This window comes from Euprymna scolopes, chromosome 46 (genome assembly GCF_053919585.1).
Source record: "Euprymna scolopes isolate OS-2025 chromosome 46, ASM5391958v1, whole genome shotgun sequence".
NCBI classification, from domain to species: domain Eukaryota; kingdom Metazoa; phylum Mollusca; class Cephalopoda; order Sepiida; family Sepiolidae; genus Euprymna; species Euprymna scolopes.
The window spans coordinates 214,877,733-214,889,787 of record NC_136527.1 but is presented as its reverse complement, the minus strand read 5'-3'; positions in this window follow the sequence as shown (position 1 = coordinate 214,889,787).

Sequence of the window (12,055 nt, the reverse complement as noted above, 5' to 3'; positions counted from 1 at the left end):
AAGGACTATCCACTTATCTTGTGCTTCCTTTTTAAAATTAAATATGTTTTTAACTCTTTTTCAAGATGTCTTTTAACATGTTTTATTAATCATTTGTTCATATATATATATATATATATATATATATATATATATATATATAACTACTTCATTTATTCGCATAAATTTAATATACGAAAGTATAGATTTATGCGTAAACTTTAAGTATTTACTTCAAAAGTGCTCAATACGTAGGTAGAGCTAGTTAGTAATTTATAAAATATATATGGCGATTAAGCTACACTGAATATTCTGCGTTTCATCCAACTATAGGATTCGTCAGGCTTATGCCCGAATTCTGTCGTTGCTTCTTGTTTTTATATATGTTGAGGATTTCTAGTCGGCCAATCAGCTTTCTAGTATCCACCGCGCCCCTTCCTACCAGCCAATGGGCATGCATTTTATCAAACAAAGGATCTGTTTTAGAACTAGATTAGTGGTTTTAGGTGGTCGTTCTCCTTTTTTTTTTTTTTTTATACATATAAATATACCTATGTATATATATGTATAAACCTTTGAAGAAGATGCTGCGGATAGAAAATTGTGGAGGGAAAAATGTTTTGCGGGCATTAACACATACATTGACACACGGTTATCAAATCAAATAAATCTTCGTAGAGCAAGAGTAGAAACAGCACCTTCCAAGCCTGTATCTTCGTCTCCCTTCATAAAACCCCTGCAAATTATGTCCCCACAAGTAGCCCCCTACTTCAATTTTGCACTGTGCCTGGTTTAGGGTGATAATTGAATTTTAAAAAATCAGAGAAAGATTTCTTTCTCTTGGTTTTTATTGCACATTTTAATTTAAATCCCGTTAGACTGTTTTTAAAATATATATAAAGTCCTAGCGACTATACATGCAACATGCAGTTATAAACTGTGCTTTATTCCAGAACATTTCTTTCCAGCACATTTTTACATATTAAAAATATCGGCCGATTTATTAATTTATTACTTTCTTACTTTCACCCATAAAAAAATACGTCAATAATAAAAGTATAATCCATTATTGCTTGCTATGTTAAATAAAAAAATCAGGGTTGTATTACTGTACGCATAGATTCGAAAAAGTTGTCAAAAAACAAATATATAACAAATAAATGTTACCAAAGGCAAGATAAGTTACTTTTCTACCAAACTGGATATATTTTTTGTGTTTTTATTCAGTGTAACATGTTTATTCAGCTCGAAAAACATGCAGTGTTTACCGATGTTTTTTTTTTTTTTTTACACAGTGATCACCACTTATCAAGGCCCGGAAGCCACTCAGGGATAAGGGTTATTGCAAGTACATTACGTTAGTGAGGAGATTTGCTGATATGTTTACTTAAGGGGGCGGTTCATTAGGAATTTGTTAACATTGGACTTGAAGACATCCAAGTTGTAGTCCGGAGGGAAGCAGGCAGACGGAACAGAGTTCCACAGGCGTGCAGTTCTAAGAAAGAAGCTTTGTTCATGGAATCTGCGTTTTGATTTAGGCACAGATATAGAGTGGGGGAAATTTTTCACAGTGGATTCAGCTAGACGGGTGTTTTTCGTGAAAGATTGGCGAGGGGGGGCGATGTATTGGAAAATTCAAAATGGCGCCCGACTCTCTCTTTAACATTGTAAGTTTTAAATTGTAATGATAGATAGCTATATGCTTAATAATAAACTAACACCAGAAAATTACTAAGCTCTGCCATATTGTTTTCATGCGTTTACAATAAAGGAATAATCAGTTGGCCGAATATTAGCGCAAGGCACTTGCATAACCACCACAGAACAGGGTCATGAACGAACCGAAGCCCATTTCTTGTCAAGAACTAGTCAAAGGTAACTTCATCATCATCTAGCTGTGGTTAATTGATGAAGTGGAGGCCTTTGAACAGTGGACATGTGAGTAGACTAATTACCTGATTTTTTTTTTTACATAGGCATCACCTTCTTCATATGGTTAACCGCGACTGGATAGAAATGCTGAGTCTCCTAACCGTATCTTCAGTAATTACTGCTTTCCATAGTTGTCGTTTCCTACCACTGAATCTTGCTGTCCGAAGTACATTTACACCTAATTATAGCCAACAAATTTACAGGACCAGTGACAGACCAGTCTTGATTGGTTGTAATTTATCATCTGAAAGTTTCCATCCCCACTCGTCAGATTTTAGCTGGTTTCGTACCTTGAAAGTATAATCCATTATTGCTTGCTATGTTAAATAAAAAAATATTATTAATTTTTATTAATTTCCTAATTTCTTACTTGTGTGTTGCACTGTTGCATCGGCACACATAAAAAATATGTCAACAATAAAAACATGATTCATTATTTCTTGCTATGTTAAATAAAAAAAAATCGGGGTTAACCCTAACCTAACCCTAACCCGACGGTTGTGGGAACAGAGCTGGCCTCGTGTCACATATGCGGCACAAGCACTGAAGGCAGAGTGAAACAGGGCGAACACGACGGGAGAGTCAATTATATTATATATATATATATATATATATATATATATATATATATATATATATATATATATATATATATATATATAGATGTTATTTGTTTTTCTTTTTTTTCATTTTTTTACTTACAAGCAATGAACTGCTTAGAAAATACTTATTATATATTTATTTTTATATATATTTCTTATTATATATTTATTTATATATATATTTTTTATTATATATTTATTTATATATATTTTTATTATATATTTATTTATATATATATATATTGTATATATTTATTTATATATATATATATTTTATTATATATTTATTTATATATATATATTTTTTATTATATATTTATTTATATATATATTTTTTATTATATATTTATTTATATATATATATTTTATATATTTATTTATATATATATATTTTTTATTATATATTTATTTATATATATATTTTTTATTATATATTTATTTATATATATATATTTTATTATATATTTATTTATATATATATATATATTATTATATATTTATTTATATATATATATATTTTATTATATATTTATTTATATATATATTTTTTATTATATATTTATTTATATATATATTTTTTATTATATATTTATTTATATATATGTTTTTTATTATATATTTATTTATATATATATTTTTATTATATATTTATTTATATATATTTTTTATTATATATTTATTTATATATATATATTTTATTATATATTTATTTATATATATATATTTTAATTATATATTTATGTATATATATATATATTTTATCATAAAAGTGTAGAATGCCACAACACAAACTCAGCAAATTTTTGATCTACAGACTTGAAATTTAGTATATAGGATATTCAGACATGTGGAAATTTTTTTAATTCGTTTTCAACTGGAAAAAAAAGCTGCTAAGGGGTCAAAATTGAAAAATTGGTATTTGGGAGTCATCGGGTTTTTATGTTAAGAATAACTAGGTTTGAAAACACTTTTTAAAGATTGTGTCAAGCTGGCCTAATGGTTATCGTTCTTGACTCATTGTATGTAGGTTTTTTTCTTTTTTCTTTACTTACAAGCAATGAACTGCTTAGAAAATACTCCCAAACACATATTTTTTTTACTTATGTTAACTCCTTACACTTGAGGCCAAGATTAACAAGATATTTGTTCATGTTACATTTAAAACACATCAACGTAAATGACTTTGGAGTGGTATATTGCACTTGATTCTTCAATGAACTGAGTTTTTTTCTAAGAAAATGTAAACAAATTTCGATAATTTATCCATTCCACAAATAGGACTTTAACTCAGTTGGAAATCTGTTTTTATATTTTTAGGGTCCCGGTTAGCATGGACGCAGTGGAATACACACACGTATGACAAATACCAGAATTACAGACCCAGAAATAGTGGAACGAAAGTGAACATTTTCGAAATGTCAGAAAATAATTTTTAGTTTTTAAATTTCCATTTCTTTCCTTTTTTCTTTTCTTTTTTTCTTTTCCTTTTTTCTTTTTCTTTTCTTTCTTTTCTCATTTATTTTTCTGTTTTCTTTTTCTTTTTTCTATCTTTTTTTGTTTTCTTTTTTTTCTTTTTTCTTTTCCTTTTTTCTTTTTCTTTTCTTTCTTTTCTCATTTATTTTTCTGTTTTCTTTTTCTTTTTTCTATCTTTTTTTTCTTTTTTTTCTTTTTTTCTTTTCCTTTTTTCTTTTTCTTTTCTTTCTTTTCTCATTTATTTTTCTGTTTTCTTTTTCTTTTTTCTATCTTTTTTGTTTTCTTTCTTTTCTTTTTTCTTTTCCTTTTTTCTTTTTCTTTTCTTTCTTTTCTCATTTATTTTTCTGTTTTCTTTTTCTTTTTTCTATCTTTTTTTTCTTTTTTTTCTTTTTTTCTTTTCCTTTTTTCTTTTTCTTTTCTTTCTTTTCTCATTTATTTTTCTGTTTTCTTTTTCTTTTTTCTATCTGTTTTTTGTTTTCTTTTTTTTCTTTTTTCTTTTCCTTTTTTCTTTTTCTTTTTCTTTTCTCATTTATTTTTCTGTTTTCTTTTTCTTTTTTCTATCTTTTTTTGTTTTCTTTTTTTTCTTTTTTTCTTCTTTCTTATTTATTTTTGTTCTAGAATAGTGAAATATTATTTTCCTTAGGTTCAGTGACACAAATGGACGATATTACTTGATTTTAGTCTATAAACCTTTATTTTGAACCAAAAATACTTTAAAGCCTCAGGAAAGACTTCAAAATCACTTTCAAATTTCACATAGCCTTAAAGAAACCAGTCAAAACCATTTTATTTAGATACTAGCGGGGGTACCCGGCGTTGCCCGAGTGTTTGTTTCCGGGACGGGGGGGTGTTTTAAAAAATGTTATGGTAGGTAAGTAGGAAGGATCAAACCTGGAGTCATGAGTAAAAGTAGGAAAATAAAGTGTGAAAAAAAAAAAAAAAATCTGCAACGTTAACAGTTCGGCCACCAAGAAAAGTCCATTCCAGTTGTTTAGGAAAAAAAAAAAAAAAAACGACTACGGTAGGTCGGCGCGAACGTGAAAATATAATGTGAATTGTCCAGCACGCTAACCACTACGCCACAGAGCACTGCAGCTTAGTTTAGTGATTTTAAATAACTTCACATGAAAGAACTACGAAGCCAAACCGGTGTTCTCTTCTCAACTGTTCCTTGTGAACGATCCCCAAACGGTGTTAAGTGGTGGCAGGGGGAGGAGGAATTTATTAGAGAGAAAATATTTTACCACTTCCATTGATCTTAACCGATTTTGGCCGTGACTTCTCAGCAGAAAAAGTATAGAAATCTAAGATTATCGAGGAATTTGAGAAATAATAAGCCTATAACACACCTCAGATATTGTTCTGCCGTTTGTGCATATTATATTAGCATGAAATATCTTGATTTTTAATCCTATTAAGGTCAAAATCAGACGAGAAAAAATGAGTTCATTTTATTTATATAGAGAAGAGACTAGTGGGAAATGCTTCCCCTTGCGAGGTCGTAAAATATGCTTGAATATATTTTACTTCATGCAGACTTTTCATTGGTTAAAATTATTTTAATTATTTCAGAAAAAAAAAAGAAAGAAAATTTATAAATTTAAAAAAAATTTTTTTTATTACATTTTCACCCCAAACAAGGCAAATTGCCACTTTGGTGTAGAGGGCTACTATCAGGGGCAACACTACTGGGGTACTATGTAGGGATTTGGGCAGCAAGGTGTCGGTTCACGTTACACTTGAACTTCTGCACGTCAGTACTGTTGGGGAAGCAGGGACCTGGAATGGAATTCCAGAGTCTAGCGGTTCTGGGGAAGAAACTATTGGAGTAAAAAGATCTTTTACATCTAGGGATCTCTACAATGTGGGGGTGGGATTTAGCAGCCTGTCAGGTTTGTCGAGGGTGCTCACGTCGTGGGGGCACAAGTGATTGCAGTTCATCAGAGCATTCACCACTAAAATACTTGTAGAACAGGCAGAGGGATGCAACGTTTCGTCGATGGGACAGAGGCTGAAGCTTAGATGCCAGTTCAGGGCCTATCAGGTCTGCGACTCTCTTTTGAACCTTGGCAAGGAGCGAGAGACTAGTAGCCGATGCACCAGCCCAGATGTGGCAGCAATACTCCATACATGGGCGAATGGTGGCCTTATAGAGGTACAGGATACTTTCGGGTGTTAGTAGTTTTCTAGCACGGTAGAGAGAGCCCACCTTTCTTGCAGCGGCCCTGGCAATGCCTTCAATGTAATTGTTCCAACTCATGTTTCCTGTGAACGTTAGGCCAAGGAGTTTGAAAGATGGACTCTCAGATAAAGAGTCGTTGGCCATTGCTATAGGTGGTAGAGAGGGTTTCTTGTAATTATTGAATGAAACTAGTTTAGTCTTGGCAGCATTGAACGCGACCAACCACTTTTGTCCCCATTCCACTACAGATTGGAGGTCTTCCTCTAGTGTTTCTGCCATTTCTTTAGAAATTATTAAAAACCAGTCAGATCCTGAAGGATTGGAAATTACTTGGACCTTTTTTTTTTACACAGTGATCACCACTTATCAAGGCCCGGAAGCCACTCAGGGATAAGGGTTATTGTAAGTACAGTACGTTAGTGTGGATATTTAAAGTGTCTACTTAAGGGGGCGGTTCATCAGGAATTTGTTTACGTTTGATTTGAAGAAATCTAAGTTGTAGTCAGGAGGGAAGCAAGTAGACGGAACAGAGTTCCACAGGCGTGCAGTTCTAAGAAAGAAGCTTTGTTCATGGAATCTACGTTTTGATTTAGGCATAGATAAAGAGTGGGGAAAGTTTTTGACAGTGGATTCAGCTAGATGGGTGTTTTTCTCTCTCCTCTGATCTTGCGTGCACGGTACAATGGGGGAAGAGGTGGCTGGTTACTTTTAATGCATCTAAAACCAAGCTCCTATCTTTACATCATCAACGCTCTGATCCCCATCTGGCATCAATTGAAATGAATGGCTCATCTTGAGGAGACTCCATGTTTTGACAAGCTTCTGGGATTGACCTTTACTTTTGATCTGAAATGGAATACGTACATAAAATCTGTTGCCAAGGTCCCTGGAAAAATGGTGGGATCCTTCTACCACTCCAGTAGATATCTCACTGCTGATGCAATTCTCTATCTATATAAAAGTCAAGTACGTCCAAGGATGGAGTATTGCTGCCACATCTGGGCAGGAGCTGCTAAAAACAGCCTATCCTGCCTTGACAGAGTACAAAATAGACTTTGTGGCTTAGTGGGGGGATGCCCTTTTCTCTACCCTGCAACCTCTCTCCCACAGAAGAGACGTTGCGAGCCTGCCTTTGTTTTATCATTATTTCCATGGCAAGTGCTCGTCTGATCTCCAATCTCTGGTCTTTCACGATAAACACCCATCTGGCTGAAACCACTGTCAATAATTTTCCCCACTCTTTATCTGTCCCTAAACCCAAACGTAGATTCCATGAACAAAGTTTCTTTCTTAGAAGTGCACGCCTGTGGAACTCTCTTCCGTTTGCCTGTTTCCCACCTGACTACAACTTGGATGTCTTCAAGTCCAATATAAACAAATTCCTGATAAACCGCCCCCTCCTAAGTAATCCAATTTATCAAATCTCCATTATTAACGATTACTATGATATTATACCATTGATTACTGTACACGCAATAACCCTTATCCTCGAGTGGCTTCCCGCCCTTGATAAATGGTGCCTTCCATGTAAAAAAAAAAAAAGAAAGATATTTGTTTATGTTACATTTAAAATTTTGCATATCAGAACAACCAGGGAAGCAGGTAGCAGGAAGGGAATTCCAAAGTCTAGCTGTTTGAGTGAAGAAACTATTAGAATAGAAAACTTTCTGATATTTAGAGACAACAACAGTGAAGGGGTGAGATTTTGTTGCTAAGCGGGTTTGTCAGGGATATGTATGTCGAGGGGGATACAAGTGAAACGAGTTCATCAGAACACATTCCATTAAAATATTTGTAAAACAGGCACAGTGATGGAACATTGCGGTGATGGGACAGAGGCTGGAGCTTAGTTGACAAAGTGGGACCGATTAGATTGAAGACTGTTTTTTTTGGGACCCTATCCAAGAGGGAGAGGCTAGAGGTTAGGATTAAACTCTGGAGCTCAGTTGATAAAGTGGAACTGATAAGATTAGAACTCTTTTTTGGACCCTATATTGATCTTGAAAAGTTTGTTATTTGGACGACGGGAACCGGTGCGTCAACACGATTGTGCCGTATTGTAAAAATATACACGTTTACTTCAGTTTTTTTTTTTTTTTTTTTTTTTTTTAAATCCAAACAAGGCATACTGTCACCTGAACATAAGGGACTACTATCAGGGACGTAAGTTGCAGGGATACTATGTAGGAAGTTGAGCAGCAAGATGTCTGTTCACGTTTTTTTTTTTTAATTACATTTCCAAACAAGGCACAGTGCCACTTTACACTTGAACTTCTACATGTCCGTTCAATTGGGGAAACAGGAACCCGGAAGGGAATTCCAAAGTCTAGCAGTTCTGGCTCATCATTGTGTCAACGTGATTGTGCCGTATTATAAAAATATGCAAGTTCACTTCCTGTCCGCCCACCCCCCAACCCAAACAAGGTGTACTGTCACTCTGAACATAAGGGGCTATAATTTCGTATCGTGTCTTAACAGGAGCATCGAGATGTCTGTTCATGGTACGTATTTAACTTCTGCAGGTTAGTAAACTCAAGAGAAACAGGAATCAGGCAGGGGATTTCGAAGTCTCGAAGTCTGAGGGAAGAAGCTCATAGAATAGGAGGTTTTTTTCCGACATTTAGCGATCTTAACAGTAAAGGGGTAGAATTTTGCTGCTAGTTGGTGATTTTGTTGCTAAGTGGGTTTGTCAGGTGTACATGTTCATCAGAGCAGATTCCATTAAAGTACTTGTAAAATAGGCACAGCGATGCAACGCTGGTGATGGGACAGAGGCTGGAGCTTAGTTGATAAAGTGGACCTGATTAGATTGACAATTCTTTTTTTGGACTTTATCTAAGAGGGAGAGAGACTAGTGGTGTTTGTAAGAATTTCTCCCAGGCACTACTTAATTTCTTTCACTGTTGATGGCGTTTCTCCCAGGCGTCATCTCCTTTTGGTGTTTGTATGGAATTTCTCCAGGTCATTACTTCATTTCTTTCGCTTTTGGTGGAGTATCTCCCAGGCGTCATCTCGTTTTGGTATTTTTATGGAATTTCTCCCAGGCATTACTTCATTTCTGCCGCAGTTATTGGAGTTGCTCCCAGGTGTTATCCCGTTTTGGTGTTTGTATGGAATTTCTCCCAGGCATTACTTCATTTCTTTCGCTGTTGGTGGAGTTACTCCCAGGCGTTATCTCATTTTGGTGTTGGTATGTAGTTTCTCCCAGGCATTACATAATTTCTATCACTGTTGGTTGAGTTTCTCCCAGGCGTCATCTCCTTTTAGGATTTGTATGGAATTTCTCCCAGGCATTACTTCATTTCTTTCGCTGTTGGTGGAGTTTCTCCCAGGCGTCATCTCCTTTTGGTATTGGTGTGGAATTTCTCCCAGGCATTACTTCATTTCTTTCGCTGTTGGTGGAGTTTCTCCCAGGCGTCATCTCCTTGTGGTGATTGTATGGAATTTCTCCGAGGCATTACATATCTTTCTTTCACTGTTGGTTGAGTTTCTCCCAGGCGTCATCTCCTTTTGAGATTTGTATTGAATTTCTCCCAGGCATTACTTCATTTCTTTCGCTGTTGGTGCAGTTTCTCCCAGGCGTCATATCCTTTTGGCGTTGGTATGGAATTTCTCCCAGGCATTACTTCATTTCTTTCGCTGTTGGTTGACTTGCTCCCAGGCGTTATCTTCTTTTGGTGTTGTGGCAACAATACTCCATGCATGTACGAATGGTGGTCTTGTAAAGGTACATGATACTCTCAGGCGTGAGTAGTCTTCTAGCAATGAACACATTCCATTAAAATATTTGTAAAGCAGGCACAAAGACACAACACTGAGGTGATGGGACAGGAGTTGGAGCTTAGTTGACAAAGTGGGACTTATTAGATTGGAGACTTTATCTAAATGTTTGTTTGCATTACATTTAAACTTCTGCATATCAGTGCAGTGAGAGAAGCTGATAGCAGGAAGGGAAGCTTTCTGGCATTTAGGAATCTCAACAGTGAAGGGATGAGATTTTGTTGCTAAGCGGGTCTATCGGGGATATGTATGTCGATGGGGGGGGGTACGTGAAACAAATTCATCAGAACACATTTCATTAAAATATTTGTAAAACGGGCACAGTGATGCAACATTGCGGTGATGTGACAGAGGTTGGAGTTTAGTTGACAAAGTGGGGCCGATTAGGTTGGAGACCCATTTCTGGACTCTATCCAAGAGGGAGGTGCTAGTGGTAGATGCACCAGCCCAGATATGGCAACAAAACTCCATGCCTGGGCGAATGGTGGCCTTGTAGATGTACATGATAGTCTCGGATGTGAGTAGTTTTCTAGCTCGGTAGAGGGAACCTACCTTTTTGCAGCAGCCTTTGCAATGTCCTCACTGTATTTGTTCCAGTTCATATTGCCTGTGAATGTTAAGCCGAGGTTTTTGAAGGTACAATCCTCAGGAAATTGCCATGGATATCGGTGGTTGAAGAGGCGGCTTGGTAATTGTTACCAGGAGAGCAGCTTAGTCTTACTAGCATTAAATGTTAACCTCCGTACTGCGAAGGAGGAAAATGGTGGCCTTGTAAAGGTACAGGATACTCTCAGGCGTGAGTAGTCTTCTAGCTCGATAAAGGGAATCCACCTTTTTGCAGCAGTCTTTGCAATATCCTCTGTGTATTTGTTCCAGTTCATATTGCCTGCTCGATAGAGGGAACCCATTAATGTATTAATGTAATATTTAGGTGCATTTTACGACCGGGCAACGCTGGGCGGTCTGCTAGTATTATATAAAAATCATAGCAAATTTTCTCAGCAAGATTGACTACCAAAAAAGTGATTATTATTTTATTTACAACTAGCATTTGAGCAAAAAAGAAAAAAGAAAGCAGTCAATATTATGATCCCTTAACATTTATTGTTTTGGGCTCAAATCAAGTTATTAAGTTAGATCCAGGTTCAAGGAACCTATATCTAAAATCTCAAGTGTTTAGACCCAAAATTGGTGGAGAAGTTTGGTAGAGTCCTCAAAGGTCAAATCGCTGAACTTTGACCCCTTAACAGCTAAATTTCTGTCCGAAAACGGATCACAAAGATTTTCCCAAATCTCAGTACCCTGTATATCAAATTTTGAGTCTGGAAACTGAAAATTGACAGAGTTATTGCATAGGGAAATGCACACACACACACACACACACACACACGTTCACTTTTAATAGATATATAGATTTAATACTCCTTTAGTCTTGTAACTATGAACTTAGCTAATAAACACCTCATGGGACTAACTACGTTTGGAACAACCAGGTTAAAAAGCATAGCAAATTTTATGAGCTAGATTACGTACAAAAAATGGTCAAAATCTATGATAAGTTTTGACGTGATTTTTTTTTTTTTTTTTTTACATAGGCATCACCACTTATCAAGGCCAAGAGGCCACTCAAGGATAAGGGTTAAAGAGTGTACAGTAGACATTGGACAATATAGTAATCATTAGTAATGAAAATTTGGTAAATTTGATAACTTATATAGAATGGCTCATCAAGAACTTATTTACGTTAGACTTGAACACAACCATATTGTAGTCAGCCGGAAAGCAGGAAAACGGAAGACAATTCCACAGGCGTGCAGTTCTAAGAAAGAAGCTTTGTTCATGGAATCTACGTTTAGGTTTAGGCACAGATAAAGAGTGGGGGGAATTATTGATAGTGTGTACAGCTAGAAGAGTGTTTCTTGTGAAAGTTTGGCGAGGGGGGACCATAGATTGAAGCTCAGTTGCACACCTTCCATGAAAATAACGATACATCAGAGACAAACTCGCAACATCTCTTCTGTGAGATAGAGGTTGCAAGGAAGAGAAAAGGACATCTCCTACGAGGCTACGAAGTCTATTTTGAACTCTATCAAGGCAGGCCAAGTCC